The sequence below is a fragment of the Canis lupus genome, chromosome 1 (assembly GCF_011100685.1).
Source record: "Canis lupus familiaris isolate Mischka breed German Shepherd chromosome 1, alternate assembly UU_Cfam_GSD_1.0, whole genome shotgun sequence".
In the NCBI taxonomy this organism is placed as follows: domain Eukaryota; kingdom Metazoa; phylum Chordata; class Mammalia; order Carnivora; family Canidae; genus Canis; species Canis lupus.
The window spans coordinates 41,044,978-41,063,999 of record NC_049222.1 but is presented as its reverse complement, the minus strand read 5'-3'; the positions used below and the strand labels follow the sequence as shown (position 1 = coordinate 41,063,999).

Sequence of the window (19,022 nt, the reverse complement as noted above, 5' to 3'; positions counted from 1 at the left end):
CACATATAAAGAGTAAAAAGAAACAAATGAAATCAGTTCTTAAAACTGTTTTATTTAAATCAGTTTAACTCAAATTTTTATTTAACCTGAACTTTTATTTCAACATGTAATCAACATAAAAATTAATAATGAGATAGTTGACATTTTTATACTATTCAAAAATCTAGTGTGCATGTTACACTTGTAGTACATCCCAATTCAGACTAGCCATGTTTCAAGTGTTCATTAGCTGAATGTGGCTAGTAACTTGTATATTGGATCTTGTAGCTTTAGGTTTTAGAATATCAGGCAGGAGTGTTGAAATACCTATGCTTAATGAACTTTTAAAAAGTGAGGCTGAGGGATACCTGGATGGCTCAGCGGTTAAGCCTCTGCCTTTGGCTCAGGGCATGATCCTGGAGTCCCCAGATCGAGTCCCACATTGGGTTCCCTGCATGGAGTCTGCTTCTCCCTCTGTCTGTGTCTCTGCCTCTCTCTCTCATGAATAAATAAATAAAATCTTTTAAAAAAGTGAGGTTGAAAAACTTCAATATAGATCTGGAAATTATATAAAAGTAAAATAAGATATTTGAAATATGGAATAATCTATCATTTTAAAATTGAATAGCTGAAATTAAGAACTCGGCAAATGCCTTTAATAGCAGATTATACATGGCTCAAGAGAGAATTGTCAACTGGAAGGTGAATCAGAAGAAATTATCCAGAATAAGGCACAGAAAGACCAAAGAGTAGAAAAATATAGAAGAGTGAGAGACAGAGCAAACACCATGAAATGGTTCACCCCACATTTAACTGTCATCCTAAAGGGAGAGGTAAAAGAAAAGAGGGACAAGGTCATATTTGGAAAGATAATAGCTGAGAATTTTTCAAAACTGTTTACAAGTCTATTGTCAATTTGATTGTCTTCCCACTAAAGGTAACTGTATTAATCGTTGCTTTTAGATTTTTTCCCCTTTCTCTCTTTGAGGATCTCAAAGATTTTCTGCAATTTCACCATATTGTACCTTCAAGTGAATTTATTTTTCTATATCCTACTTGGTATTTCTTGTGTTTCCAGAAATTGAGGATTAATGTCAATTAAGTCAGGAGTTTCCTTTGGCAGAGCATCATCTATAGGGTATCTCTGCAGCCTATTTGAGGTTGTGCTCTAGAGGGATATTATGTTTGATTCTGCTAGATGCGCTGGATCTCTACCAGCCAGAAATTTTTTTAGGTTATTTTGTGGCTTGAGATACCTGGATCGGTCAGTCAGGCAGAGTAAATTCTAAACTGAAAGCCAAATAAGGACAGCTTATAGTTATTCATTCTTAGGATAGTCTTTTGTTTATTTTCTTTTTACACACAGAACCCAGGCCAAGACAGAGAAATGTGCCTGCTGTGTTCTTTTGTAGTATCTCCTTGTGCACCTGAGCAGATTTTTTTTCCTAACCCACCTTTTTACTATACCTCAGCTTTATATGTGGTCTCAGTTCCAACTCCTCACCTTGATAAAGCCCATAGCCTAATCCCTGTCCCTAACTAGGAATAAAATCTAAAACCCTGGCATACCGAGGCCAACAACCTCCACCTTCCCTACCTTCCCACCAACCTTTGGAAAACTCAGTGTCCACCCTTAGCTTACCATTCTGCTTTTTAGCATTTTTTTTCATGTTTGGCCCCTATAAATTTCCCTCTCATGCAAACTCAGTTAGTTGTACTTTTTTTTTTAAGACTTTATTTATTTATTCATGAGAGACAGAGAGAGGGAGAGGGAGAGGCAGAGACACAGGCAGAGGGAGAAGCAGGCTCCATGCAGAGAGCCTGACGTGGGACTTGATCCCGGGACTCCAGAATCACACCCTGGGCGGAAGGCAGGCACTTAACTGCTGAGCCACCCAAGGATCCCCAGTTAGTTGTACTTTTTAAAAAGGATTTATATATTCCTCCCACCTTGGAGATGGGGAGCCAAAACTCTAAACCTAAAATGCCATACCTCTCAGTTAAAGACGGATAAATTTATCCTGAATCTTAACCAGTTAAAACACATAGGAATAGCATCAATGAATGATTCTCATGTGGTCTTATCCAGGTTAAACTTGAAGGGAATAAAATCTAACCTGACCTATGTCAGCTGAGTGGAATTTATTTATAGCAACATAAAGATAAACATTACATTTTTCTCAATATTTCCCCCTTCCCTTCTCCCCATATAAGCAAGTAGGTTTTGGGGCTCCTTTCTTCAGGAGAGATTCACAGCAGAGTAGAAAAATAGAAAAGACTCCTTTCTTTTTTCTAAAATCCTAAGCTCTGAGAGAAAGGCCTAGACAGTGTCTTCAAGAAACATCAAGAGGAGATTTCCCCCATACTAGAGGGAACCCAAGGGGATGGTGACAAATGAGTCAAAGAACTCTTAGACAAATGTTCATTATATGAAGAGCAGCAGTGCACCACCATCTGACACCCCTGTTTACAATTCATGTATTTCTCCCACAGGTTTCTTCTCTTTTTCCTCCCCTCCTCCACCTCCTCCTTCTTCTCCAGGGCATGTCCCTGACTACTCATGCTATGGCCCAATCAATTCTCTCTTCTGCCAATGGCTACCAAACAAGTGATTAGCCCTGCCTTTGAGAGAAAATGAGCATCACCTTCAGTAACTTTGACTCACTCGTGGAGTACCGGTGACTGGTTAAATGTTTTCTAGGAGGGAAGCAGAGAGGCTATTAAGATGGTGAAGATGCGGGGTCCTGGGTTGCTCAGTTGGCTGGGCATCTGACTCTTGATCTTGAGTGGGGTCATGATCTCAAGGTCATGAGATCAAGCCTCATGTTGGCCTCCACACTGAGCATGGAGCCTGCTTAAGATTCTCTTTCTGTCTCTCCCGCCCCCATCCCATTCACATGATTTCCCTGTAAAATAAATAGATAGATAGATAGATAGATAGATAGATAGATAGATAGATAGATAGATAGATAATAGATAGATAGATAGATAGATAGCAGAGATTAATCTTTTTTTGGCTCAAAATGGAGACCAAGAAGGGTCCTTACCAAAAAAAAAAGAAAAGTAAGAGAGAATTCAAATAACATCGGGTAAGAATATTCTTTAAGCAGAAACCGAACAGAAAGCAAGCACACTGCTTTGAAATAAGGTTTACTGTTACAAAGAGTTAAGAAATATTTTTTTTAGTTAAGAAATATTTTGACAATAGTTAAAACGGATGACATTCTCTGACAAAAGCAATTTTTTTAAGTATTCAATATTGTGGGGAAAATGTAATATACACAAAAAATCAGAAAAACTGGAAAATAAAATTATCGGATTAGTAAATACAGATGTAATTAAATGTTTAGCACATTTCTGCTACTAAAGCAAAACATTTTCATGAAAATGTATATTACTAGCTATTAATATTATGCCCATACATCTTTCTTTACAGATAAATATTAATTCCCTTAATTAATAATTTTCATCCATTACTGCAGAAATCAGAGACTTAACTGTTGTCATTGTTGCTGCTATTCTTTGCTTGTTAGTTTGTTAGGAGGAGCAGGAACCTTACCAAGAATGCTTTGCAAAAAAAAATTTGAAATCATTTGATTTCTAACAGAAAATTTTCCTAGTTTTCTTGCTCCATTGTTGCTATGCCACATGGTGTCTGCCCACTGTAGCTGAACAGTCAATTATGCAGTTTCTAGGCAGAAAAATGCTCACATTGCACGGAAGTGTCTAAGCATCCCATGGTAACTCTGGTAATATGTATTTTCATTGTTCATTTGAACTCGTAAAGGTACAATTCTCCTGCTCTTACATGTTTTCCTATAGCGCCACCCTGCATGGTAAAGCCAAAATTAATGATTTCTCCTCAAAGGCAAAGTTTTACTACAATTTACACAGTTATGTATATTTTTAAATGTATTTTAAACTATTTAAAAAATATTTGTTACATTTCTATATTAGACTTTCTCATTCTTAAAAACCTTAATTTCTTGTGAAATTAAGAAGGAAAGTATGGGTGCTGCAGATGAGGAAGAGGAACAGAGGGAGGAGGACTGTCCTGAATTGGTTCCTATTGAGACGAAGCTAAGAGAGGAGGAGGAAAAGTCTGGTCCCGGCACTATGATCCCGTCACACTTATCACCGGCTATTTAGGTAACTAACCTGATCAGAAAATGCCATAAATGCTGGCATCCTGCGAATTTGGGAGCTGCCGGTGCCTCTTCACCTTAGGCACCGGGGTCTTCTGGCAGACAGCAAATATCTCTGAGGTACTAGGAAGACAACACTTCTGAACTATATTTTGACAGATGAACACAGTTAAAGAGTAGCAGTTATTTTAAATGAATTTGGGGAAGGAAGTGCAGTAGAGAAATCTTTAGCTAACAGCCAAGGCGGAGAGTTCTATGGAAAATGGTTGGACCTTAGAAACAGTTGCCCCTGCTGTTCAGTAAAGGACAATGGCCTTAGGACTACTGAGAATTTGATGCAGAAGGAGAAATTTGAGTACATACTACTAGAGACCATTGGGTTAACAGCTATGGCTGCTGGAGCTTCTATGTGTGGGTTGATGCTGAATTAGGAGTTGATATTTATCTTGATGGCATCATAACTGTTGTGATTTCAAAATATGGATTAAAACAATTAGAAGGGACGCCTGGGTGGCTCAACGGTTGAGCGTCTGCCTTTGACCTAGGGGATGATCGTGGGGACCCAGGATCGAGTCCCACATTAGGCTCCCTGTATGGGACCTGCTTCTCCCTCTGCCTATGTCTCTGCCTCTCTCTCTCTCTCTCTCTCTCTCTGTCTCTCATGACTGGTTGAATAAAATCTTAATTAATAAATAAATAAATAAATAAATAAATAAATAAATAAATAAATAAATAAAACAATTAGAAGAAGAAAAACCTGATGGCCTTATCAATGGAGCTTCTAGGCAAATTGCTTTGGCAGATATCATCATCATTAATAAAACGGTTTCAGAAAAGGATTTAAGCAAATTAAGAATAGCCATTAGAGGGATCCCTGGGTGGTGTAGCGGTTTAGCGCCTACCTTTGGCCCAGGGTGCAATCCTGGAGACCCAGGATCGAATCCCACGTCGGGCTCCCAGTGCATGGAGCCTGCTTCTCCCTCTGCCTCTCTCTCTCTCTCTCTCTCTCTCTCTCTCTCTCTCTGTGTGTGTGACTATCATAAATAAATAAAAATTAAAAAAAAAGAATAGCCATTAGATCAATAAATAGACTAGGAAAAATTTTAGAAACACAAAGATAGAGTTGATCTCTTGAACACATTAGATCTTCATGCCTTTGACAGTCTTTCTAGAACAAGTTTGCAGAAAAAACTTCAGCACGTGCCAACAACACAGCCTCACCTTGATCAGAGCATCATTACGGTGACATTTGAAGTACCAGGAAATCCAAAGGAAGAAAATCTGAATGTATTTATTTAGAATCTTCCATGGGAGAAGAATGTGAGAAACAAGGACGACGACTGCATTGAGGTCCTATGGGGCTAAAGAGGCTGGTATCAAAGACAAATCAAAACAGGCAATTGTCCAGGGATCCTGAGACAACAGTTTATAGCTACTGTAACTGAAACAGAGAAGTAGTGGACAACACATTTCAAAGAAGATCAAGTCTGTCCATAACACTAGAAGCATTTCTTATCCCAGAGATCAGGTGTCAATTTGGGGGTAAGTTTCCTACTGGGTGTATTTAAAGCATCTATTCTATGCATCACTTCTGCTATGAATTCCAGCGTACTTTAAATAGCGTTTATTTTATGGAACACGTAAGATGTAGCAAATAAGTACGCAAAAATTTGACATTCATACAATAAAATATAATGTCTCTGGGGGAAAAAAAGAAGTAAACAGTAGTGGACTGTATCTTATCCTAGCATTCCTAATGGACTGGCAGATTTATAAATATTCTTTACAATTTTTAGAAATACATGCTTCCTCATAGTAAAGTTTTAGGTGTGGCACAGGGCACACTTACCAACTGACCCAAATATCATGAGTTCCTCTGTTAAAGGAAGCCAAAAGGAGATAAATCTAGGTTTGGTAAGTAAATAAATATACATACAAATATATAAAAATTTTAAGATGGAACAATTCACTAAGTTTCTGTTAGAGTCCTAAAAATATCTGGTTATACCTGATTAAGTCAGCTCAGTTTGTTTTTCCAGGTGCTGTTGCTCTACAATGTGGCTATTTATTTCTCAAAGCCTAGAATTAACATTAGTGTTTCCAATGACTAAAGGGAATTGGATACTTGATTAACTATCAGACTTATAATAAATTGACCATTATGTCGGCTGATTTTATAAAATTTATAAAAGATAAAAATGATCCTACGTGAAAGTGATGTAATCCAGCTCCAACCCTCACTTAGTCTCTCATAGCTAAAGTGTGGTGGCTGAAAAAAAAAAAAAAAAAAATCACTCCATTTTGTCCGCTCTGAAACCTGAAGGTAGTGCTGCTTAGAAATATGATTCTCTATAGAATTTACAGGTTGCTAAGAGGATACATAGCTGCAGCAAAATCATTCATCTGTTTTTACTTCCATAGCCTGGGAACACGCCTTATAATTTGCCAAAAGCCCAGGTGCTTCTTATACACTTCCATCAATAAGGGACTTGAAATTACTTGCATTCAAAAAGAAGGGGAGGATCGCCTATAAATTATATCGCAACAACTTTGATTTTTATAAAAGGTGGAGGGAAGGAAAACTAGCAGTACCTGAACAAAAGAAAACGAACAAACTCCTCATACCCATAAGCACATCTATCGTTTGAAAAAGTGTTTAAAATTTTCCTCGAACTCCATGAACTATAACTGTTAACAATAGCCTAGCACAAGATCAACCAGATGGATCTAATGTTGCTAGAACATTAAGAATCTCTGCCTGACCTTGCATCAAGATGTAAAACTGCACTTAGCATGTTTGCTACCATAATACCTCTGTGTCACAGGGTCTACAGGGTCCTGTGGCCCAAGAAGCAGGTCCAGGCCACACACTCACCCGTGTATGCCTATGGCTGCTTCCCTGCTGGCAGCAGACATGAGTAGTTACAACAGAGGCCTATGCCCTATTTAATATCTGCAGAGAATCTGTGCACCAGGTTCACACCCCTGAATCCTCAGCTTTTAGGGTCAATACTCAACTCTGTCATTTGATCCAGGAAAGGGCCCTCTTTTACATTGTACTTGGAGAAAAGAGAAGACGCCGTAAGTACTTGAAATTCCCTACTGCACAGCCCTCAACCCAACAACTGCAAAGATTTCTCATTACTGCTACAAATCCAGGGAATGTGAAATAATCACTCTGTGGGTACTTGAACCAAATGTCATCAAGCGAAGAGTACCTGGGACACCTGTGTTTTCATGACCTGACCCTCACCCCTCATCATGTACAACATACACACTACCCTGCACCACAGCAGTTACAGGATGGCCCCTGCTCCCCAGTGTGTATGTACCCCTGTAAATGACCACGTGGCCCTGAGGGGAAGGCCAGCAGGAAACATTGCTCTAGCTGCAGACCTGAAGGGTCCCTCCTGATTAGAAGCTGGCTTCTGCTTCTACTAAAGGGTTCCCGCTCTGAGAAGTAACTCAGCTGTGGAAGCTGAACGAAAGATCCAGACTTGCTCTCTGGCTGCCTCTTTCAGCTTTCTCCTCATGCATCCTGGGGCTTGGTCTTTGTTTTTATTGTTTAAATCTAGCAGCCCCAAAATAGCTGGGTAGTCCAGCTATTTTGCCTCTCCAATCACGGTGTTCTTTGAGACCAAGGGATGGAGAGCTGTCTGTGGGGCAGGGCCAGGGCTGGCATTCCAGCCTCTAGCGTCAATTCAATCATCGCCGCCTCTCTGTTCTGATACTTGAGCACCTGTATCTCAAACCTCTTATTTCAGGATTTTTCACCCCAAATACGTGCTACTGGGTACCTATTTCTGCAATACCATCTCCTGCTGCCAAGCGTGGCCATCAAACAGGGACATCACTGAGCTTCTTGACAATGCTGGTGCCCTTTTCAATCAGGCATTCTTTATGGGTTTGTTAAAGAAAGAGATCCCTGGGGCAGCCTGGGTGGCTCAGCAGTTTAGCACCGCCTTCGGCCTAGGTGGTGTGATCCTGGGAACCCGGGATTGACTCCTGCATGGGGCTCCCTGCATGGGTTCTGCTTCTCTCTCTGCCTCTCTCTCTCTCTCTCTCTCTGTCTCTCATGAGTAAATGAATAAAATCTTTAAGAAAGAAAGGAAGAAAGAAAGGAAGAAAGGAAAGAAGAAAGAAAGAAAGAAAGAAGAAAGAAAGAAAGAAAGAAAGAAAGAAAGAAAGAAAGAAAGAAAGGGAAGGAAGGAAGGAAGGAAGGAAGGAAGGAAGGAAGGAAGGAAGGAAGGAAGGAAGGAAGGGAGAAATCCCCAGACCTCCCCAATGGATTTATTTTGTGGACCATTTCCGGTTTTTTTCCTTTTTGATCGGGATTGTTAGCTTTGCTTTGCTTACTATATCATTCTGATATAGTTTTCTGAGCCTTGTAATCCCTTCTTTGACTATCTGCTTGGAAGTTCCAGATATTCTAGTCCGCACAACACAGGCCATCCCTTTCTTCAACTTTCCAAGACCCATCTTTGTAGCAGATCAGCAACATCTTCCATGGTCATAGTAAATTTTGTGACCCACAATCGTGACCCCTCCGTTCTGTGACTTTGGAGCCTACCCTCACCCTGCCCCCACCGTACTGCAGTTCCCCAGGAGCAGTCCCTCATCTTCCGACAGGACACTGGGCTACATCCTGACAGTCCTCTGGCATGTAGACCTCTCCTTCCTGCAGCAAGCCTGCCATTTCCCCAGATTGGTTAAGGACTGAGGGATGCTGGGTATCAGCCTGGTAGACACAGGGGACTTAGCAAAGGCTGAGCAGTTTCTTGCCAGGCAGAGGCCTCCTGACCTTATTCCAACACAGGAAGAGCACCAGCCTTTACCTGAAGAAGGGGCAGGCCGTGCCCTGACAGCCCAGCGCTACAGAGATAACGCTGTGCTGACACATGGATGGGACAGAGGTCCTGCCACTCTCCTCTTCCAACTCCAAACACTACCTGTGTCTTTCCTTCACAGAGGCTCTCTTTCTTTCCTTTGAATTCTCCATCACACCTCAGCCCACGGTTGGATGACCGTGGTATGAGATTTGAGGCCACATCAATGGAAACCTGTTTCTGTGAAGATGATCAGGTCCAGTGTGTCATTCAAAGCCCTTGTTTCCTTGTTGATCTTCTGCTTAGATGATCTATCCATTGCAGTAGTGGGGTGTGTATGTTTCCGACTATGACTGTATTATTATCAGTATGTTTCTTTATATTGGGTATAAATTGGTTTATATAATTGGCTGCTCCCACCTGAGGGCCATCAATATTTACAATTGTTAGATCTTCTTGTTGGATAGACACTTTTGTTATGATACAGTGTTCTTCTCATCTATTATTAGTTTTTGGTTTAAAATCTAATTTGTCGGGGATCCCTGGGTGGCTCAGTGGTTTAAAGCCTGCCTTCAGGGGATCCCTGGGTGGCTGGGGATCCCTGGGTGGCTCAGTGGTTTAGCGCCTGCCTTTGGCCCAGGCCGCGATCCTGGAGTCCCAGGATCGAATCCCACGTCAGGCTCCTGGCATGGAGCCTGCTTCTCCCTCCTCCTGTGTCTCTGCCTCTCTCTCTCTCTCTCTCATAAATAAATAAATAAATAAATAAATAAATAAATAAATAAATAAATAAATAAATAAATAAATCTTTAAAAAATAAAATAAAATAAAGCCTGCCTCAGCCCAGAGTATGATCCTGGAGTCCCAGGATTGAGTCCCACATCAGGCTCCCTGCATGGAACCTGCTTCTTTCTCTGCCTGTGTCTCTGCCTCTGTGTGTGTATGTGTCTCTCATGAATAAATAAATAAAATATTTTTAAAAAATAAAAAGTAAATAAAATCTAATTTGTCTTCCATTAGGATTGCTACCCACCTTACTTTGATGTCCATTGGCATGATACAGGGCTCTCTACTCCCTCACTTTCAATGTGCAGGTGTCTTTTGGTCTAAAATGAGTCTCTTGTAGACAACATATCAATGGGTCTTGCTGTTTTATCCAATATGATACACTGTGTCTTTTGATTGGGGCATTTAGACCATTTACACTTACAAGAAATATTGAAAGATATAAATTTAGGGCCATTTTATTAGCTGTAGAGTCACTATTTCTCTATATTGTCTGTTTCCTCCTGGTGTGTGTTACGTTTAAGATCTCTTGTCACTTAAAGGATCCTCCTTAATATTTCTTCCAGGGCTTGGTTATTAAACAAATTCCTTGAATTTCTGTTTCTCTTGAAAGATTTTTATCTCTAGTCCTATTTCAACAACTGCCTTGCTGGAGAAAGTATTCTTGGATGCATATTTTTCTAATTTATCACATCATATATATGTGGGGCAGGGCCAGGGCTGCCAGGATGCCAGTCCTTTTTCTCCTGCCAGGACTTGAGTATAGGACTCCTGCCAGACTAATGTTTCTACCCTTGTAGTTTATGAACCTCTTGTCCCGAGGTGCTTTTGTGATTCTCCCTTTTCTCTAGAGGTGCAAGTTTCTGTGTTATATGTTGAGATGTTGACCTATTTTTCTTGACTTTGGGAGGGGATCTCTGTGCCTCCTGGACTTAATACCTGTTTCCTTCCCCAGATTAGGGAACTTCTCAGCTATCATGTGCTCAAAGATACCTTCCTCTATCCCCTGTCCCCACATTCCTCTTCTTTTGGGATCCCAATTATTCCGACATTGTTTTGCTTTAGGATATGATTTATTATCTTGAATTCTCTCATCATGCTCTTGTAGTTGTCTATCTTTTTCTCAGCTTCATTATTCTCCATCATTTTGTCTTTTCTGTCATAGATTCTCTCTTCTACCTCATTTATCCTAGCAGTTGTAGCCTCCATTTTTATTGCAGCTCATTAATAGCCTTTTAATTTCAACTTGATTAGATTTTGGCTCTTTTTTTTCCCCTAGAGAGGGATTCTCTAGTGTCTTCTATGCTGTTATCAAGCCCAGCTAATCTGTTTATATCATTAATCTGAACTCTAGTACCAATCTTACTAATATCCATTCTTATTAGGTCCCTACCAGTCAAGTAATGCTTCTTATTCTCTTTTTTGAGGTGAGTCTTTGGCCTTGTTGTTTCGGGTCCAGAGAAGAATAGATGAACAAGAGAACAAAATGCTGAAGGGCAACAATCACCCATAAATATCGAGTGCTTCATGAATTTGCATGTTGTCCTTGCACAGGGGTATGCTAATCTTCTCTGTATCATCCAGTTTCTTGACTTTAGGAGGGGCCAAAGCAAGCACCAGGTTGATATTGTGACTCTGGATTCAGTTGTGAGGACCCAGAGAAGGGGAAAGAGATGATCCATTTATTTTTGGGAAATGGATGGTGATTTTACCTGTCCAAGTGGACAATATTTTGGATGCAATTAACATTTCAATTGGTGAACTTCAAGTAAAGGAGAATGCCCTCCCTCACGTTGGTAGGCTTTGTCAAATCGGTTGAAGGCCTGAAAAGAACAAGAGACTGACCTCCCCCAGTAGAGGGAACTCTCCTGCTGATTTGCCTTCAGATTTCATCTGCACACCATTCTTCTCCTGGCCTTTAGTAGGCTGGCCCCTGCTGCAGATGTGGAGTGATGGAGTTGTGGAGTTGATGTGCTCCACAGGCACATGAGTAAATAAATTCCCTTATTATCTCTCTGTCTCCACATCATACTGGTTGTATATTCTCTGGAGAATTCTGACTAAACAGGATGGTAAGGAAGACTTCATGGCAGGTAATTTTCTACCCATCTTTCTTGGGCCACAGGCTATCGGCCTGTGTGATCCACAATACCTGACAGAAGAAGGTGCCAGAACAGAAAGCCTGGAGGCATTATGGCGAGAACCTTAGAATATTGAAAAGGAAGAGATTTCAGGAAGTGAAATGGGAGTTCTGTGGAAATCCCTTAGAAGTCATGAGTGTCAAAACAGAAAAATCACTTGGAACACATACACACATAGACACACATTCACACATGCACACACAGGGTGATCGCATCCCAAAGGCGCTGATTCAGCTGCCTGCCATTTCCTGCACCACAGGGAGGATTGAGGTCTGTAGAGGTACGTGTGAAGCCTCCCGATTCCAGACCTCAGCTGCTCTCTCTCTAGGAGGGCCTGGGCTGACCCTGCTGGTGAGGGTAGCAGGGGGGAGAAGCTGTGCAAGGCTGGAACACGCAGAGGCAGAAGGGAACAGAGAGGGAGGACTTGCCTTTAAACAATGACCAGGAGCTGTTTTGAGGCATTTACCTTGTTACATCACATTCTGAGGTGTAAATATTTATGTTCCCATATTTCATAACCATACACATTTTTGAAACAAACTAAACGTCTAAGGACATCGTGAGGCCTGTATCAAAACCCTTTTCTTCCAGAACCACATGACAGCAAGTGGCCACACTGATGTGCTTCCAGGTTTCCTGATGTCCCCTGAGCCCACACACTTTAGAATGTATTTCCCACAGACCAGGACATTTTCCTGGGTCACCACAGGATCATCTCACTGTAGGTCTCATGGTACCTGAGTGCCACCTCGTCCTCAGCCTCTGCCCCATTTCTTTCAGCAATGTCTGTTATGATCACAGATTGGTGGACTTAGGCATTTTTCATTTCCTGGATGTGCGGAAGATGAGGGTCAGAGTGTTTTATTTACCTTTTGGTTAATTGCTTTAATTTTTAAATGTAGGTAAAGAGATTTAGATTTACAAGGCCACGGTGAGTGTATGTATCCAGAAGTCCTCAAATATATATTTGTAAGCTTTGTTCCTCCCATGTACTCGTCCATCCTTGTGTCATTTCTTGGTGTTAGTTCAGGCTATGTAGTCTCAAGTTGAGAGAAGCAGAAATCTCTTAACATCTTGTATATATTGTACTTCAGTTGGATAGCATATTGCTCATTTTTTACTATGACACACAAGATGACAGCAAACAACCATACAGCTCCATGCTTTTTGATGGCCATGTTTTCCAGCCAGAAACTAACACTGCTATTATCATGCAGTAGGATGAACACATCAACCACTGTCTGGATAGGGTGAAATACAGGCAAGGAGTGATTCCATTTCTACTCTTACAAATATTTAAGAGAAATCCTATGATTCCATTTCCTGTCCACCACTTGCTATAGGTATCTTTCCCGTTTTGTGAGTTTGACGTGTGTGTAAGGATCCTATTGTGCTTTATGTTATTTTGATTACTTTGCATATACTCATGATTTCCAAGATTTATATACACTGTGACTTGTGATACAAATTTGCCCAACTCTTAGGAGAACTATATTTTTATGTGTTGGAGCTCCTTGTATATTCTGGATACCGATCCTTGTTTTGGTTTTTTTTTTTTTTTTTAAGATTTCATTTATTTATTCATGAGAGGCAAGAGAGAGAAAGGCAGAGACATAGGCAGAGAGAGAAGTAGGCTTCGTGCAGGGGGCCCAATGCAGGACTTGATTCCAGGATTCCAGGATCATGTCCTGGGCCAAGGGCAGGCGCTCAACCGCTGAGCCGCCCAGTCGTCCCAATACCGATCATTGTTAAGGGGAAATAATCAACTGTAAGAAGCAGATTTGTTTCTGATGTAAGACTCTATATGCACTGAAGAAGGATACAGAAGAGTCAGTCAGGCATGGGGGGCCTGGGGAAATCATCAAGATTCTCACATGCTTCATTCCCAGATTATTTGTTTGCATCTGGCGTGTCAGGATCCTGACAGATGAATGCTTGAAAGTTGATTTCTAAGCAATCCTTAAATTCTGTGTCCACAGGAAATCTAGCAGAATTACCACTTATATTTACCCCATATAGTGAAAGAGAGCAAAAAAAGAGTCCAGGGCGTGGCTCCAGGTGGAGGAATGGGCGGGGATCCAGTAGGGGCTCCTAGACCTCCAGGCCAATACAGAGAAGTTTGAGGTACTTCCTGTTTGAAGGCCCCTTCCCTAACCACCTGAGTCATGGAGACCTTGGAAGTTGGGCCTACAGGAGGGGCTAGCCGCCAAGGAGAACAGAGCAGGACCAGGAGGGGCCAAGGGTTGCTGAGGAGGGCACAGCATATGGGGCAAAGGATTGCTCAAGACCAGAGGCTGACTTTTTTCCTGTGGCGGGGCTAGGTAAGTTCTCTCAATCTGCTGGACAAGATGAAGTGTGAGCGTGAGGCCAGCAGATAAACCAGCGTATCCTGGCAGTTTGCCTTCAATGGGCAGATAACCCACCTCTTTGACTCAGAGAATGGAGAGTGGACAGTGGTTCAGCCTGCAGGCCAACAGTTTCAGGGCACATTGGACAGTGACCAACTCCCTCATGAAGGTCTCCAATGGAGACTATAAGAGCTGGATGGAACACCCATTGATGCACTGGGATGAGAAGCTGGAGACAACAGGCAACTCAGATTGGAAGATTGGATAGAGTGGTGTTCTCTTGAAATGGGCTTGACCTACCCCACTCAGTGTGTGTGTGTCTGTGTCTGTGTGTGTGTGTGTGTGTGTGTGTGTGTGTGTGTGATTGTGTGTTTTTGTAAGTGATAGAGAGCTAGAGAGAGAGGGATATTGATCCATCCATCGTGAATTCTTCTTGGCCGAATAATGGCCACAGGTCTGTTCTAGCATCCTTCCTTTCCCTTCTCCCCTCCTGGCATCTCTCTCCACTGCACACACCTTTGGTTTTCTCACTGTGGATTTCTTATTGGCCCCTATCCTAAAGGGATCATTCTGTTTCCAGAGATTTTCTTCTTATCTTATTCTTTTCTGAGCAATCATCATCATGATTGTTTTTCATCTCACCTGGTCTATTTCTTGAAATCCTTCAATGCCAACTGAAATGTTAGCTTCTGAACAAGATATCCATCACCATCCATATTTGTCACCTCCTCTTCTGTCCTGGCAGGAGTTATTGTTTATATGGAAACCCTTGCTTCTCCCATTAGCTGTTTGATCTGTATGAGCCCACCCTCTGTCTTCTTTCCTTTCCCAGCACCTGTTACAGTAGCTACCACAAAGTTGGCTACAGGAGGCCCTGTATCATAGCATTACCTGAAGGAGCAGGAGCTAAGGACTCATCCCCTCAGTTTTGGAGCCTTGTCTACAAGGGCTTTCATTATTGTGTTTCCATGTCAGGAGCATCAGCCACAACTCCCATATTAGCCCAAGTCAAGCCACAGCCATCAGACCAATCACCTCAATCCTCCCTGTGCTCCTCACTGGCTCAATCCTCTTTGGAATCTAAGGCAGTGTCCTTTATGCAACAGGTAATATGGACAGAATTGAATGGGAAGTGAAAGGCAGATAGCCTGAGGCAAGCACAGAGAAAGGTGAATAGCCAGGCCTCTCCTTGGCCTATCGTCTGAACCTTCTCACTCTGAAAATGAGACCTTGTGCATACGACCGTATTAGGTTCTCCAAGAAAGAGAATCATCAGGAGCTGCTGCTGTAGATGTTGACGTAGATAATTATTACAGGCGATTGGCTCACGATTATGGAGGTATATGAAGTCTCATTATTCACTGTCTGTGAGCTGGAGAAACAGGAAAGCTGGTGTTGGGGTTCCAGTGCAAACATGAAGGCCTGAGAACAGGGTATCACTGTTGTAAATCTAGGTCCTGGTCCAAAGAACCAAATACCAGGAGTCCTAATGACCAACGTCTGAGGAGGGGGTGGGTAGGATGCCCCAGGCAAACAGAGCAAATTCACCTTTCCTCTGCCTTCTGTTCTGCTCAGGCCCTCGTGGATTGGGTGAGGACAGTCTTCTTTACTCAGTCAACTAATTCAGATGCTAATCTCTTCCAGAAACACTCTCATAGACAAACCCAGAAAGAATGTTTTCCCAGCTATTGGGGCATTCCTTAGCACAATCAAGTTAATATATAAAAGGAAGCAGGACCAAGACCTTACATTGCTTGATAGTAATGTCCTAGGCAAGCTCAGCCTTGAGTTCTGATAGCTCTTCACTGTCAAAGGCCAGTGGGAAAGCACAGGGGCCCTCACCAAGGTTTAGGTCCTATTGATGCTAAATGGATTTAGCAAATTCAGGCTTAGCTCAGACCAGCTTTTCAATTGGGGAGGGACCCACGTGAGGGCATTTGTAGAGGCAGTGGGAACACAAGGCATAGACAACACTCTGGTTGGGGGGAGAGCAGCCTGCTGGCTGCACTTGATATGTCCTAGAGATAAAGGACCTCTCCATGGTGCATACAGGAGAGTCCAGAGTCTGACCCCAAGAAGAGGAGGGGGAAGGCCTTTGCAGACCCAACCAAAGGGCTGGCTTTTAGGGCTACATCCCACACAACTCTGCTTGGGAGGTGGCAGGGAAGAAAGGCCAATGGGGAGACTCTCCCTTTAGGCCTTTAGGAGGCCAGATCTCCATGGAGCCCTGGGATTCCTGGCTCAGCCCCGGTGCTCTTGCCTTCAGCCGGCCTCCTATAGAGCCCAGATCTCAAGCTCATTGAACTGCCCCACCTTGAGCAGACTCAGGAGGTAGATGGGATTGAGCTGCTTTGGAGTTGGATGCTGTATCCTGACCCAGCCAGGAAAGAATGTGGCAGGGCAAGGACAGCTACTGGGATGAGGAGAGGCCAAAGAAAAGGGAAGAATGATCTGTGGCTCCAACCTTCTCCAGGGCTACAAGAACCAGGATCCATGTCCCTGTCTTTGGGTAGGGCTTCCAGCTGTAGGGTGGGCCAGGAGGATCTAAGTAAAGGGAACTAGTCCTGGCTCTAGTCCTGAACCCCATTGTCCAGTGGGTGGCCTGGAGCTGACTCTGTGTTGTGCTAATGAGGGAAAAGTTTAAACAAACACCTATTTCTCTTGTAGAGGCTGAAATTGCTACCAAGGAGGCCCTGACGATATACTCTCCAACATCCACTCTCCCTCCTGGTGGGTGATCTTTCTACCTTCATATCAATCCCTATGGCAAACACAGAATCCTCCAGATCATCCTGATTATGGCAGGAATGGAGCATCTCATTGCCTTCATTTCGGGACATGATGATCTTTCTCTGCACCTTTTCTTAACAATAATACTATTTTCTCTTGGAGCTAATTGTTGGGATTCCTACATTTGCCTTAACTGTTTAAACAAGAATTCTGTACTAAGAGATTATTGTCCAAGGTCTCATTTGATCAGAAATCAGATCCTTGTTAGTATCATGATCCTGTTTTTGCTTAAAAAAAATTACTATAGGACAGTATATAAGAGAGAACCTCAAGGATTCTTTCTTGGGGCACTTAGGTGGCTCAGCGGTTGAGCATCGGTTGAGCTCGGGTGGTAACCCTGGGGTCCTGGGATTGAGTCCTGCTTCAGGCTTCCCATGGGGAGGCCTGCTTCTCTCTGCCTGTGTCTCTGCCTCTCTCTCATGAATAAATAAATAAAAACCTTTAAAAAAAAAAGATTATTTCTCTCTTTTGAGATACAACCTCAAGTCTTTTAAATAAAACAAGATTAGAGAGTGGAGCTAAGGTGGCAGAGTAGCAGGAGGACCCTAGGCTTGCCTCATCCCTCAAACACAACTAGATAAATATCAAATCATTCTGAACACCCAAGAAAGCGATCTGAGAACTGAAGGAACGACCTACACAACTAGAGGGAGAGAAGAGGCCACATGGTGGAAGGTAGCAGTTGTGGAGGTGTGGTTTGGGGGAGAAGAGGACTGCAAGTGTGGCAGGGAAGAGGAAGATCTGGCCATGGAGAGAAGTGGCAGAGAGAGAGAAAGACAGAGGGAGAAGGGAGCACACAGGCGACTGCACAGGGAAAACACTTCTCCAAACCACTGAGCCACCCGGGCTGCCCTCATTTTTAAATTAAATTCAATTAATTAAAATACAGTCTGCAGGAAGTTTCAGAGGTAGAGTTCAGTGATTCATCATGACATAATACCCAGTGCCGGGGATCCCTGGGTGGCTCAGCGGTTTAGCGCCTGCCTTTGGCCCAGGGCGCGATCCTGGAGTCCCGGGATCGAGTCCCACGTCGGGCTCCCAGCATGGAGCCTGCCTCTCCCTCCTCCTGTATCTCTGCCTCTCTCTCTCTCTCTCTATCATGAATAAATAAATAAATAAATCTTTAAAAAAAAATACCTAGTGCCCATCACCCCATGGACCCATCTTTATGCCCACCACTCAGTTACCCCATCCACCACGCCCTTCCCTTCCAGGAACCCCCCCCCCCCGCCTATATTTATAAGTTTCCTATGATTCAGAGTCTCTCGTGGTTTGTCTCCCTTTCTGATTTCATCTTTCTATTTTTGTCACCCTGGAGGGATTATTTTGTCATAATAGAGGATCTATGATTAGATTTTAGTTCTTTTATTTCTCCAGAAAAGGATTCTCTAGTATTTTCTATGCTCTTTTGAAGCCCAGCTAGTCTGTTTACAATCATTAATCTGAACTCTAGTTCTAATATCTTATTTATATACATACCAATTAGGTCCCTACCAGTCAGTACTGCCTCTTGTTCTCTTTTTTGAGGTAAGTTGTTCTTACCTTCAGTGTCTTTCTGGTAATACTATGTACAAGAGAAGAGGGTTGGCGGACTTGGAAAGGAGCAAGGATGGCAGAGTGAGATGTTCCACTGCCAGCCGGCCGTTGGGCACGGGGCGATAAAGCCCCCGGAAGGTGCAGGGCTTCTGGTGGGTTTGAGGAAGAGCATTTTCTTTGGCTTCCAGGTGCTATGGTATTCATCTTGAGAAGAAAACAAAATTCTGAACTCAGGATTTGGCAAGGATTCTCTGTTGTCTCCTGGAGTAGGTAGTCCTCCTTTTATCCAGCCACTTTCCCTATTCTTAAATGTGGATCTCTCTTCTCTATACATTTTACCTCCGTGATTTGGATCAGAAAAGGCTGCTTTTCTTTTTATTCCACTTCTCAGATTCAACCTTGAGAAGCTCCTAGGATGCAATTGTCTTGCTGAGTTCTCCAAGAAGAAAGAAGCAACTGACCTGCTTGTTCTGC

At 42.6% G+C, this 19,022-nt stretch overlaps 2 pseudogenes; one reads left to right on the top strand and one right to left on the bottom strand.

The window, feature by feature from the left end:
• Positions 1–3,987: 3,987 nt before the first annotated feature.
• LOC100682576 lies at positions 3,988–5,621 on the top strand (annotated as a pseudogene).
• Positions 5,622–11,242: 5,621 nt separating this feature from the next.
• LOC119869886 lies at positions 11,243–11,342 on the bottom strand (annotated as a pseudogene).
• Positions 11,343–19,022: the final 7,680 nt, after the last annotated feature.